The 12,949-nt window shown below is 36.4% G+C and overlaps 1 pseudogene; it reads right to left on the bottom strand.

Moving 5' to 3' along the window:
* Positions 1 to 854: 854 nt before the first annotated feature.
* LOC127157658 (glutathione hydrolase 1 proenzyme-like) lies at positions 855 to 7,481 on the bottom strand (annotated as a pseudogene).
* Between the last annotated feature and the right edge of the window lie 5,468 nt (positions 7,482 to 12,949).

The following is a 12,949-nucleotide window of genomic DNA, read 5'->3' on the forward strand; positions in this document are numbered from 1 at the left end:
TTCATCTAGCAGATCTATACATTAACATTGTCTTATACATTACCATGATAAAATCTTCCCAAGAGTTGTCATGGAAGAAATGCATTTGTCAAGGGAAGTGGACTTAAACAGATATCCCATGCTCAGGGAGTAGGAGCAACAAACACTGTGTAAGCAACCTTGGTTTTTATTTATTTATTTATCTTTCTGTTCAGTGTGAACATTTCCCTAGTGTCAGACTCACGGATCATCACCATATTCAACACATCACTGTACATTTTAGGCCAAATTCAGCTCAGGTTCAGGTCTTAGAAATTCAGTGAAACTTTGACCCAAAAGTCACCTGCAGAAAGTAAAACAAACCCATACTAAAAATAGGCCATATAGTGAGTGCAGAAAGAAATTGTGATTGGACTACAACTATGCTAGAATGCACAGAATTTAAGACCATCCAAACAAAAGGACAGAAAAGTACCCGCTACATTGTATTCATCAATTTCTGCATTTATTAACCAATCTTATACTGACAGAATGACAAAGATACTTTATTAATTTGAAACAACTCTTTTACAATGCTATCAAACTCTTTTCAGTAAAGCTTAGAAGAGTGAAATTCATTTATTTCTTTTTGTGTATATTAATTTAAATGAATTTATTTTACAAAATGCAATAGCAATATAGACTGTAGCAACAGCGGTTATAACAATAGATACACTGTAAAAAAAAAAAAAAAAAAAAAGACAATTATTTTTTAAACTGATTTTAAACATTTTTATAACATTTTGTATATTGGAAAGTTGAAAAGTGGTTAAACTTATTTGAGTTAAAATAATGGAAAACATATTGCCATGACTTGGTAATTAAACAATTTTTTTTTTACAATTAAGCTAAATAAAAAAATAGACAAGCTGGAATAATAAAGAGCAAATGTGCAACAGTCCTATGAACTGTGTGTTAGACAGAAGTAATGCTGGTTGGTAATTTCTGGGGTCAGATTCAGCACAGATTTTGTCCCCCTCTCGTACAACTGCCTGAACCACTGATAATGCAGTATTGTGAAATATAGTGTGATTCTTCAGCTTCAAGCCATCAATTATATCCTGCATTCAGAAATGCAACACAAGAGAAAATTAGTAGAATTATCACTTTTCTGACTTCTGTGAATTTGAATTAAATGACAAACATTTGATGTCAAGTGTAAGAATCTTACCTTTTCAAGGCACTTTTCTACATTTGTCTCATTTATTGTGATCTGAACTCTGGGCTCTTCAAGAGCTTTCTGCAGGTCATAGCCAAAGAACAGATAGTTCAGGATCACCTGGAATAAGAGACACAGGAGAGTGGAAAAGAGTTTTTAGATAAAAGACAAGTGCATTTAAAAAAAAATAATAAAAAAAATAAAAATAAAAACTATTGTTTATTTTTTTTAAAAACATAACTTTAGGATTATTTCAAAATAAACAAATTCAGAATAATAATCCAGAATAATCAAATGTCAATGTATGGCTTCAGTTTTTTTGTTACCTGAGCAACTGATGTGGTGATATTTGTTCCACCTGCACCTCCGACCACCATTTTCACTTGTTTGCTCTGTTTGTCCATTATGATTGTGGGACACATTGATGAAAGTGGCCTTTTACCTTTGTCAAAACAAATAGTATTTTGCATGTGAACATTTATATTTATATTTTTATTAATACATTTTCTTTCTTTCTTTCTTTCTTTCTTTCTTTACCTGGTTTAATTAAGTTGTTTTTGCCAAGTCCACTTATCAGCTCAGGATCAATGAAATCCCACATTTGGTCATTAAATATAATGCCTGAGCGTGACATCACTCCAGAACCAAAACTGTGAGAATACAAGAAATATCCCAGACAAGATTGAAAAGAACAGCAAAAGCAACAGAGATTCTTAAAAAATACACACCAAAAGTACATGAACATATTATCTTTAAAATGGAATAGCATAGTTTTTTTTTTTTTCTTTTGGTTTTTTTTTTTTTTTTTTTTTAAAGAAAGTTTTTAATCTACATTTTACTCTTTCTTGTTAACAGGCCTTAATTATAATTATAATAATTATACATATTTCTAAAATCTAGGTCCAGCTACCTGGTTTGAAACAACTTGATTTTGGTGATAGATGTCAAATCTACGTTACTGCTCTGGCTGAAATTTTGCTTTCCTCAAAGACTAAACCAATGCCTCTGACTTTCTCTAAGACCTCCAGTAATGCTTGTCAAAAATAACAACAGGAGCACTGCATGAACATAGACGTATAGTGAAAGTGTAACTCACAAAAAATTTAAATGTCAGGTGCATGAGGTACTTGTCCCCTCTGGGCTATGAAGGCTCTGATAATAACAAACATGTTGGAAGTTGCCTGAGAGTCAATGACTCTGCTGATTCTCTGACAACTTGAAACATGTTTAATATTATAGATGGAAAAACACTGAAACTGGGTGTGTTATAACAAGACCAAGATTACAAAACACTGCTCTCTTTGTCTCTTTATATTTCTCTTACTAGTTATTGATACTGCTGGTGACGGCCACTGCACTCCCATCTTCAGCGAGGACAGACAGGTGAGATGTGCCATGGTCTTCAGGTACACCATCACTGTCCTCCTGCTCATAGTAGCTGGTTTGTTTGATGTCATCTTTAATCTTACTCCTGATTTTGTCCGCAAGGCTCTCAGAGGTCATTATTTTTACAATCTGTGAAATAAGATTGACAAAATATAGGAACAGTGAAAGGGTATGAGCAAATAATGTTGTAATGCAAGTTACTTCTGTCAGATCAGATGTGGCAAAAGTTAAGACAATTCAGAAATTCTAAATTTGAGATGTGAGTTGGCTCAATGGTAAAGTTCACCCAAAACTAAAAATTGTCAATGTTTATTCATCTTCTGACCATGACATGTGAGATTTAAGCACATCAGTTTGATGGCATTAACAGCATATTTTTGCTTACATCATGTTTGGTTTAAATATTTGGAAGGTATTTTTATCAGCCTGAAAGAGTCACAATGAGTTGCTATAGTATAGGGGGAAGTTTCCTCATTTTGCTCCTTTGGGGTTCCAGAATTGTTATTTGTGGGTGAACTAAACCATAATTGCCTGCAGATGCTAGAGCTGCACTCACCTCAGCGAGGTCTTCATACAGTGGGTCTCCCAGTTTACTCTTTTGGGCATCAGCGAAGCGGAAAGCCTCTATCATGCGATGATAGGTCAAAATCTTATTCTCTGTTGTGGACACACTGCTGCCTGAGATGTTGTAACCTGAAATGAAATGTTTCATTATAATATTAAAGACACAGACTCTCGTTACTCTGTGTGTGTCTGCTATATAAGAGAAGAACAAGTCTTTTGGTCTTTTACAACTGGTGCTTTTCAGACTGTATGATGTGATCTCAAAACTTAAATGATGTATAGATGAAGCATCTGGACCAACTCACAGATTAGCAAAAAATGATGGAGAATTACCACAGGCAATTTGAATTGAACTATATTAAGAGAACAGGAACTACTATGCTGGATGAACATACAGAGAAGGTATACTATTGTAGTTTTAAACTGAATGTGTGTCTCACATGTGCACCTACTGTAGGTCATGAACTGTTGGGCCCTAGGAAACTGCCTGTGTCGTGTAGGTCATAGCCAAGCCTTGAATAAATGGCTGTATTAATATGGAGAATTATTTGATTAAGTAATTGCAGATGCACGCTCACTGACCTTTGAGTATGTTGAGTATGAGAGCGAGCACTGGTCCACCGAATGGAGCATCAGGAGCATGAAATATGTATTTTCCACAGTGAAGTTTAATGCATGCTCATTCAGCACTGGCTTATAACGCTTTAGGTCCTCACGTGTTATGATCCCTCCTGTGTTACAAGAAGATTTAGACAGATTTGCATGGTTAAGCCTCATGACCCCTTTCATATGAATAGATCCAAATGTAAGCATTAAATAACCTGCAGCCTTGATATCATCTAGTATATCCTGAGTCAGTGACCCATCATAAAAGGCATCTGGTCCTTCTTCTGCTATCTTCTCATAAGGTCTCAGCTAGTTTGAGAAATCTTAATGTATCATTATACTTTAAGGGGTTATTGTTGAAGTCACAAAACACTTCACTGGAAGGAAGAGAAAGAAAGGAGCAGAGGCAAGATGATGTTATACACAGGTGGCAGCAAATCAGTCATTGAGCCATTTAGTCATTCAAAATGGTTAATTCATTTAGGGGCGAGGCATTGACTGCATCTGAAATGCAGAATGTGAAAAACAGTATTTAATAAAAGAAGTATGTCCAAATTCCCAGTACTCATTAAAGAGTTGACAAAAATTGGATGACCAAACTACTCCTGGCGTGATTCTGAAGGCCACGGGAGAGGGTTATGAATGGCAGTGACACGACACAACTAATGATGGTACTGTAGGTCATATGACAATGACGACTTTGCGAATGTAGTACGTCCAGATTACATGCATACTATATAAAACAGTCTATTTGCAGTTGCAAAGTGATTACTTATTACAAAAATATTAATTACTTATACAAAAAAAAAAAAAAAAAATGATCTACTCAAGAGAATAGGCGACTTTGGATGCAGCCTTTATCTTTATGAGTGAGTCTTTGAGTCATTCCTAGACTGATTCATTCACAAATGCAGATTCATTCAGAAATGAAACTGAAATTGTTACTTGGAGAAGGCAATGGCTCTACTGTTTATAGCAATTTGCATCTGCAAGATGGCAAAGATTGGCAAAAACATTCAATATTGATAACATTCTGTCTAAAATGTAAGTCAACTACTTGAGATGTAAAAAATCACATTTGCAAACACTGCTGATATCCGGGAAAATTGTGTGGTATATATAATAAAAACAAGAACATATATGGAAACATCTTTTGCACCATATCCTGTATATTTGGGTAATTTTCATCAATTTTGGTGGCATTTTTGCAGCAAGCTCCCATCTTTTTATTTGCATGCAAGCAGAATCCCCTTTAAACATTGCTAAGGCCGCGACTGATAGTATTATAACAGTGTCAGGTCTGCCTAGAAAGCATTTGCTGTGTTCATCTGTGACCAAGACAGCTGCCACTGAGAATGTGCCTTTTTTTCTACTGTTTCAAAATTAGTTTACAAATGACATATTCTTACCACAATGCTGCATTATTCAGAATTGTGCCACTAGTCTCATTGATGGCTTTGGCCAAGGCCTTGCCAATGTGGAATCCCTCTCGTGCCAGCTTTATACTGGGCTCAAACAGCTCCTTCCATTTCAGTCTACCATGTCTTTTGTGTGCCAGCTCATAACCACGCAGTTCTCCTGGTACAGCTATGAACAACCCTGCCATTTATGACAAAACACAGAGGAGTGGTCGAGTCATGCAACGGCCAAAGTGGCAAGAAACCATCAGGTAGATTCACTTTGCTGTTTTAATAATAAATAACTTTTGTGAGGACTAATGTTCTCACTAAATCTGCTAGCTGTGAAACCATCATGGAGACTGGATTTGGAGACATGCAGATTTATGGTGGTTTACCTGGTTTTGCTTTCTCTGGGTCTTTGCCGAACATGTCCTGTGAAGCACTCATTGGAGCAGTTTCTCTTGCATTAATTGTCTCCACCTTTCCTGTGAAAATATTAAACTTTTAATTGAATGCAAAAAAGGCGGCCCAGAGTTGCAGTGATTTGGCCAAGTAGGACACTGAAAAATTTAATAATATAACTTTAGATCTAAATACCAAGATTTGAGTGCAGCTTCAAGACAGCAAACATATATTTGTGTTCCAAAAAACAATAGTCGTGCTTCAGATTCAAATGAATAAAATGCTTTTATTGGTTTACTGGTTATTTTGTTTTGAAAATGTAAAAAAAAAAAAAAAAAAAACAACAACATATAATTAAATGCATGTCCTCCCCACACAGGCAACGACTGACTAAAATCCGGATGATTAAAGGAAATGTTGTTCCATAACTAGTAAAGATGTTGATCGAGAAACCTGTTGGGTGAAAACACATACATGTCTGGTTTGCTGAAAAAAAAAAAAAGCACATTTGTTCCCAAGTAAGATCGTTTCAGTATCTGCTGAATGGCTTATAATAATAATAATAATAAATACTATGCATCAGTTCCCAGGTGTGATTTTTTTTTTTTTTTTTAATATGAGCACTCATAGGAGGTTTGATTTTTATTTTTTTTTGTTGTTGTTGTTGTTGTTGTTGTTTCTTGAACTGTTGCCATTGTGGCAGATTGTTGTGGGAGTCAGGTTAAATCTCACCTATTGATGCACTGTATATGGTGAAAACTGCTCCTCCTCCAATGCCCACACTTTGAGCATTAAACAGACTCACACACAGCAGAGCGGCGATAGCAGCATCTACTGCTGAACCATTGCGCTTCAAGATGTCCCTGTAAATACAAAAAGCTCTGTGTTAATTCAGGTGAAGAACAATGACTCCAAAGTCTAGGGTTGCAAATGTCTCATTGCTCATATAAGAAATCTCTCCCAAAAAACATAAATGTGGTTATTTGTACCTCCCGATTTTAGAGCAATTCCTGTCATCAGATGCCACTGCTGCTTTAGCATAGCAATTATCAGAGTGTACCGGACAGATTCTCTCTATCAGTATCAATGCAATGATCACCAGACATCTGAAACTAGATTTTGAGATATTTGATATTTATTCATCACACAAACAGAATTCAAATGTTCTGTGGTTTCATTTTTAATTATTTTCTGTGGTGAGACATGCATATGTCTTCCTTATACTATGAACAGTGTGTGGATGTGCACTTCATCACCTTTTACAGGTCAGACAATCCATTGTAGAAAAGTCCCTGTCCACCAGTTTGAAGAAACTGTATTAAAAAAAAAAAAACACATTATAATGAGGTTCATTAGTTAACATGAACTAAGACTGAACAATACTTCTACAGCATTTATTAATCTTTAATTCATGTTAATTTCAACATTTACAAATGCATTATTAAAATCAAAAGTTGAGTTTGTTAGCACTAATGTACTGAATTAACATGAACTAACAATGAACAACAGTATTCTCATTAAACATGAACAAAGATTTATAAAAACTGTAATGAATGTATTGTTTGATCATGCTAGTCAATACAATAGTTCCACAGAAGTAAAATGCCATATAAGTTTGAAACAACATGAGGAGGAGTAAATGATAATACATTTTGTTTTCATCTATCCCTTTAATTTGTGTAAAAGTGCATCTGTTGCAATATGCAAGCCCTGTTTCTCATTTGACCCTCTCTTGTTGTATTATTCTGGTCTGTTTCTCTTAAGGATTTAAAACAATTTTTCAGTTTTCATTCTGTTCTGGTTTCAGAGTCTGCTTTCCTAAATGGTTACAAAATGAATTAATAAATGATGGAATTAATAAGAAATCATGTTACCGTAGTCAAAGTAGGCGCTGAAAAAGGAGTCGTTGAGTCATACTACTTGCAGTGGTGGCGCAGTGGATGAGATGATAAGGCTGCTTGTTGCTTCTTGTTCCTGTTTGCTCTGCCTCTAAGTGGGTTGTTTTTGTAATTCTCTTGAGCTTTATTTGAAACTGTAGGCTTACTCTGTCATGCATACATTTTTTGTTTTGTTTTGTTTTTTGTTTTACTGTCTTTTACAATAACTTAATGCTTACTGCTAACGTTTATGTGTGTTTGTATTTTCTGCCATAGTTAACACTTGGTGCAGATGTGAAATTGAAGGAAAATTTATATGTGCATCACGTTTAGTCAATATCACACTCCTGCAAAGGATACACCAGTGTATCCTCAAACATGACTTCTCAGGGAGCTTCCTCACTCCTGCAATTAGAGAATTGAGATGTCCTACAAGATGACTGAGCTCAAGCGGTTTCAAGGTCATAGGATGGAGCACAGAGGATGAGGAAATGTGGCGGTATATTGAGAAGCATGCACCCCAGATGATCCGTGTCAGCTGTGTTAACATGCAAAATGCGTTGCAAAGAGTTTACCTTGTGACAGCAGAAAGGAGATGCTAGGTGTTATGCCCTCTTCCATATCTTTGGATAGAAAGTATAGTTAACAATACACAACAATTGTGTGATTTAATGTAGTTTGATGAGGCTGTAAATCAATGAGCTTGCTTGGTCTTTGTTTTCTACTCATAACTCATAAAAGATGTAAATTATGCTATGCTGTGGTTTGGAAACAGCAGCAGTTTCAGTTTGACTCAGAAACAGGATGTAGATGTGGGTCAGATCTGAGAAACAAACGGGAGAGCAACTGCAAATCAACTGAGCGCCAAAAAACACTGTTTTTAATTCATGCATTATATCTATTTCCAACTAATTTAATTGAGAGGTTTGTGCATGAAAAATATTTCCCCAGCATTAACTCATAAGTTCCAAAGACAACTAAAATCATAACTACAATTAGACTGCAGCACTATAGTATAATGTAATTACATATTTTTAATCATTAGTTGAAATAATGGAAAGAACACTACTTTTGCTATCATAGAATGCAATACCAGAAGCTTGTGTCCAATTGAGATTTTAGCAGAACCTCTAAATCTCTCAGATCTAGGTGCCCATTTTCACCCTTGAGGGCTTTATCTATTGCATTTTGAAGCAAATTTATTCAATTCCCCCATTTAAATGGTAGCAAAATCCAGCAGGATGAAACTCTATCTGTGGTCTTCTGAAGCAATGATGGCAACTACAGTAGCATTTATAGCAAATTACTGCACCAAATGAAGAGTATTTCTACAGTCTCTGACTAATGAATCTCCACCAACTCAAATGCAACAACAGATGGTGCTGATACCAGTGGAGTGCAGGTCAGACCCTTCAAATATTCAGAAAAGAAGTGACAAAAATCAGGACAGGGAAAAAAGATTTTTAAAAAGTTATACAATTTTATTATAAATAAATAAATAAACCACTCAATTTCCCATATGACACTTAAATAACACTGTCTCTCCTGTAAAACAAAGTGTGAGTTTGTGATACAGTTGTGAAACTTCACAGTTTCTCTTTTAGTTGCACATATGGTTGTTGTCCTCCATAGCTTGATGAAGGCGAACCATAATGCACTCGATTCACAGTTTTCAGTCTAACACAACCCAGCAATTCCTACAGCTTCAAACTCACAGCCTAGTGCTCTATATTTAATTAATGACTATTATCCCTGTGTACTGTATATATAGAGTTTTATTAATTCATTCCTTGCAACTGTGACTCATAATTTGAAATTTGTTACTTTCAATCCTACAATGTGATGTTAAATCTCAGAACTGCAACTTTAAATTACAATCTGACTTCACTTTACAATGCAACTTCATACAATACAATGTGACTACAGCTTACATTTGCAACTTTATTTCCTACAACTGTGGCTATAGACTGATGTCATAACAGCAAGAGAGAAATTTGCCAATGCAAGACATACAATAGCAAATACCTTTTACCTTGCTCTGATGTGGAAATGATCTTCTCACAAGAGGTTGTTAAATCTGACACAGAGACACTGAAGAATCAGGATAAAACCCAAATCCAGCATAGAGGGGTTCAGTGAATGTGTTTTTGAATGTGTAAATGTGTGTGATGTGTGTTGTGTCAGAGACGCTGTAGAAGGACAGAATGCCGGACGGACAGTCCAGATACACTCCTACTCTATTAGAGCGGGACGATGGGCCATATACATCAGTGCTGTTATTATTGTACCAGACAGTATAATTCATGTCAGAACAATTTAGACTCCAGGACTTTTCATTGAATCCAAATGAACTGTTAATTCCACTTTTCCTGCTGATGTCTTTATATGTAATCGCTACATTACCTGAGCCTTCCCATTTAACCTCCCAGTAACAGCGTCCAGTCAGACTCTCTCCACACAGGATCTGTTCCCGGTCATCAAATCTGTCTGGATGATCAGGATACGGCTGACGATCTTTCACATATGTTGTTTTTTTGTTCCCTTCAGACAGGATGAGTTGAGTGTGTGCTGTGTTTGGATCCAGTGTGAGATCACAGGCATCTGAACACAAGAAGAGACATCACATCATCTATGACATCATTAAATATGTACAGGAGAATGTGTGTGTGTGTGTGTGTGTGTGCACCTGGTATTTGTGTTGTAGGGACCAAATGTCCTCCAAAGATTTAATACCAGTAAATTGGGGACCAAATGTGGGGACATTTGGAGGTTAATAACAGGCTTATAAATCATGAAGAATGAGGGACATTTGAGAAAGTAAAAGTGTGCACAGTCTCCTGTGAGGGCTAGGTTTAGGTGTAGGGTAGGTGTAGGGCGATAGAAATAGGGTTTGTACAGTATAAAAACCATTACGCCTATGGAATGTCCCCATAAAACATGTAAACACAGTGTGTGTGTGTGTGTGAGGACTTACATTTTCTCAGTCCTGGTTTGATTCTGAAATGTCCTTCATAGTCAAAACTGAACAGAGACAAAAACATACACACAAACAAAAAAATGATATGGTATGAGGGAAGATTTTAAATTTGTAAATGTAGTCTTCTGTATTTTTTATTTATTTTTATTATTATTATTATTTTTTTTTTTTGGTTTTCTTCATTGGTCCCTCACTATTCTCACCTTGGTCTTGGTTATCTAGCTATCTTTTGTATTTAAGCCCCAGGGTTTGCTGTGTTGGTTTAACTTTTTTGTACATAGATTCATGTGAGAAATAACAGTGATTAGATTTTTCCAGGAATGGAAAGTAACAGTCAGCTCACTGTTAAAGCAGTCTGTGATTTCTGTGTTAGAAGCAACTTTTATTACACATTTTATTATATCCTTTATTGACAGAGAATTGTATGCCACAATTAATAAATAAATACATAAATAAGAACTGTAAATTGTGATAGCATTTAACCCTCAAATCCCAGTAGAACTTTGTGGATTCTGCTGTATTACATCAGATAAAGGCAGTTTAAAAAAGTAAAGGGAGCATAAAAATATTTCAATGGCAATTTCCTAACAAAAGATCACTCTTAGGTAACTCCTGTACACATACTGACACACACGAGTCATAACTGCCCCACATACTTGAGTATCTGCAGTTTATAGTTTAGATCCTCCAGTTTGTGTTTGAGCAGCTGGACTCCTGATTGTCCTGGGTGATTGTAGCTCAGATCCAGCTCTCTCAGGTGTGAGGGGTTTGAACTCAGAGCTGAAGACAAATAACCACAGCCTTCCTCTGTCACCATACAGCCAGACAACCTACAGACACACAAAACAGTCTGATAAGAAAGGAAAACTTGTGTCCAGTTGTTAATGTCTCTAAATCTACAAAGGTCCCCACATTACAACAATAATGGTTAGCAATTGCATAATTTGCAGAGTTTTGTTCTTTATGTATAGTTTATAGTCAAAGTTATGCTTATCCTTACTAATATCTATACTATTGTTGAGTTCAATTTGTTATTGTCCAGGTTAGGTTTTGTCAGGTTTTTCAAATAAAATGCTCACAGGAACCCAATCCACCTTGCTCCACCCCAAGTTGAGAGTTCAAGATGGCTGCTCTCTATGAGAGCAAAAATGAAAGCTATAAATAATATAGCAATAGCAATAAATAATGCAGCATATGTAACGCGACGGCCAGCGGTAGGTGCTGTGCAGGTAAACCTCACTCCCCTAATCTCAAGAGGTGCACTAGTGACAGACACTAGTGGTTGCAGTTTTTAGCATCCTTGTTAGTACGCCCGCCTCCCAATGCCGAAGATCCTGGTTCGAGACCTGCTCTGAGCAGGGTGTGAGTAGGACCCAGGGAGAGGGGTTACACATATATCTAGTTTCTTTCATTAACTGTGCTTATTAGGAAACATACACACTACATTAATAGCATTCTATGTAAAAGCTTTTAACTTGACAAAAATATGGGGATGATCTGTAACAGTGGTTGAATAAGTATGTTTTAAATCTGGTGCTAAACATTATACCTACATTATACTAAGCATCCAAGATCAAATTTTGCACACCTCAGTATCTCCAGCTGACAGTTTTGACTCTTCAGTCCATCAGAAATAATCTTCACACCAGAGTCCTGCAGGTCATTGTTACTCAGATCCAGCTCTATCAGAACAGAGTTTGAGGATTGTAGAGATGATGATACAATTTCACAATCCTGAGCAGTGAGATTACAGCCAGCAAGACTGAAAAAGAGTAAAACACATTATAATTAAATTCTTAACCTCATTTTACATCTGGTATTTCAATAATATCTGCTTAATTCTTGTAAAAGACATTCAAACTGAAATACTTATTACATGAATAAACACTCACAGAGCTTTTCTGCAGTTGATCACAGCTGGTATCAGTCTTCTTCTCCCCTCATCTGATGTGTTGTATTTCTTGAGGTCCAGCTCATCCAGCACCTCCTCTGACATCTGAAGCATGTAGGCGATTGTTGAGCAGTGAGCAGGAGAGAGTTTCTTCTCTGAGTGTTTGTCTGATTTCACAAACTCCTGAATCTCTCTGGACAGAGTCTGATCTTTCACTTCCAGCAGACAGAGGAACAGATTGATGGATCTTTCAGTGGAGAGTCCATGTCCATCTTTGATCTTCTCTTTAATGTACTGTGTGGTTCTCCTGATGCTCTCTGAGCTGTTCTCTGTGTGTGTCAGTAGATCCTGTAAGAGTCTCTGATTGGACTCCAGTGAGACGCCCAGCAGGAACCGCAGGAACAGATCCAGATGTCCATTCTCACTCTTAAGTGCTTTATCTACTGCATCTCTATGCAGATTATGTGTCACATCACAAAACTGCAATGTATTAATGCATATCATTCCAAAATGACAAAATGCATAGACCGCAGCGAGAAACTCCTGAACACTCAGATGAATGAAGCTGTAGACTTTCCTCTGATGAATCACTGATTCCTCCTTAAAGATCTCAGTGCAAATCCCAGAATACACTGAGGCGTCAGTGATGTCTATGCCGCTCTCAATCAG

This window comes from Labeo rohita, unplaced genomic scaffold, assembly GCF_022985175.1.
Source record: "Labeo rohita strain BAU-BD-2019 unplaced genomic scaffold, IGBB_LRoh.1.0 scaffold_1143, whole genome shotgun sequence".
Taxonomy (NCBI): domain Eukaryota; kingdom Metazoa; phylum Chordata; class Actinopteri; order Cypriniformes; family Cyprinidae; genus Labeo; species Labeo rohita.